Here is a 1569-nt window from a genome sequence, read left to right as displayed (position 1 = left end):
CCCTCTGTCGCCTACCCAAAGAGAGGCGCCCCGCGCCGTGCCTCTCCGCCTTCCTCTGGGTGTGGGCGCCCCCGGCCTCCTTAGAAACGCCACCCCCTCCCCCAGGGCGTTCTCCCCGGACCCCCAGGCTCCACCCCCAGCACCTCCCACCTCCCGCGCCTCCGCATCTACGCGTCCCCGGCCGCTGGGCCCGGGTCGCACTTCACGTCCACTCGCTTGCCAGCGGCCACGAAGCCTGAGGAAGTCCGCAGGGGTGCGGGGAGGCCGAGAAGAGGGGGCCCTGTCCTGGGGGGTGTGGGGGAGAGTCTGCGTGCGGGTAGAGGGACGAGCCTGGGGGTGGGAGGGGGGCGGCGAGCCCAGGTGGCAAGGAGGGGAGAGAGGGCCGGGGGGAGGGGGAAGCCCGGGGCGGGGGGGGGGATGGGCCGGGAGTCTGGGTGCGGGGGTGTGGGAGGAGGAGCTCGGGTGCCGGGCCCCCCGGCGCACCCTGGGAAGGGAGGCCCGCGTGCGTGGGGGTGGGGAAGGCGGTCGAGGCAAAGCCTCGGGCCGGACCCGGGCTCAGCCTCTCTCCCGGGTGCGTGGCCCCCTAGGTGCGGGAGCTGAGTTAATTCACTGGAAGGCGGTTCACGGCCTGAGTGCAGCTGCGGGGTGCAGATCGCCCCATTCCGACTCGAGAACTCCAGGAGGGTGAGAGGGGGGCGTGGAGCGGGGAACACGGTCGCCCCAGGCCTCGCTGGGCCCTCCGTCCTCTCGCTGCAAGGGGGCGCGGGCAGGGGGCGTCTCTGACAGGCCTTCTGCGGTCCCCCCGGGCGGAGCGGCGGCGCCTGCGCGCGGTCCCTTCCACGCGGTCTGTGTCGCCGCAGCCCGAGGCCGGGCGCCGATGACTCACCCTGCCGCCTAATTGCAGCGCTAAAGAACTTTGCGCTGGGTGCGGGAGAGGCAGGCGAGGCTGCAACGGGGAGCGGGTGCGCGCGCGCGTGCCGGGTGCCGCGAGAACACACCTCCCTTCCTGCCACCCACTTAGCGAATCCTGGCTGCAGCGACACCCGCAGAGCGCGCGGCTTCGTGCCCTTCACGCGCAGAGCGTGCTTTGGCTCCGGGTGAGCGGGCCACGGCCCCCGGAGGCCCCTCGCGTCTGGACCCAGCCGCACCCGCGTTCGCCGGGCACCCCGCGCGTGGGGGCCCCTCGCCCACCTGCACGGAAGCCATCTGCGCGCGAATCTGCGAGGCCCTCCCGCGGCGCTCCGCGCGTTTGCGTGGGACTGACGAACGGGGACAGCTGCGGGCTGGAGCAGGTTGCGCGGTATTTTTAGCAGGGACTGCGGATTTTAGAGCGGCGGCCGACCCCCCGTTCTGTGGTCTGCACGCGTGACGACTTCTCAGAACAGTGGGGCGACTGAGCCGCTTTCACGTTTACGGTGCATGAGTTTTAGAAGGGCAGTGTGTAAATCGGCTTGTCTGATAGTCGTGGCACCCACGCGCGTGAGCGGAGTTGCCATGAGCTGACTTCCAATGATTATTTCGGTTTCCAGGGCGACGAGATTTGCAGCCACCTCCGCGGAGGATGGAGCA

General features: G+C 70.9%; 1 long non-coding RNA gene across 1 annotated transcript; it reads left to right on the top strand.

Annotated features, from left to right (window-relative positions):
• Nucleotides 1-85: 85 nt before the first annotated feature.
• Nucleotides 86-1569, top strand: LOC105309868. Its single transcript, XR_897429.2, has 3 exons — nt 86-253; nt 588-684; nt 1530-1569. It is a non-coding gene; the product is annotated as an uncharacterized LOC105309868 (long non-coding RNA).

This window comes from Pteropus vampyrus, unplaced genomic scaffold (assembly GCF_000151845.1).
Source record: "Pteropus vampyrus isolate Shadow unplaced genomic scaffold, Pvam_2.0 Scaffold903, whole genome shotgun sequence".
Taxonomy (NCBI): Eukaryota; Metazoa; Chordata; class Mammalia; order Chiroptera; family Pteropodidae; genus Pteropus; species Pteropus vampyrus.
Note: the sequence above shows the minus strand (reverse complement) of the source record. Positions and strands in the feature narration are given on the sequence as shown.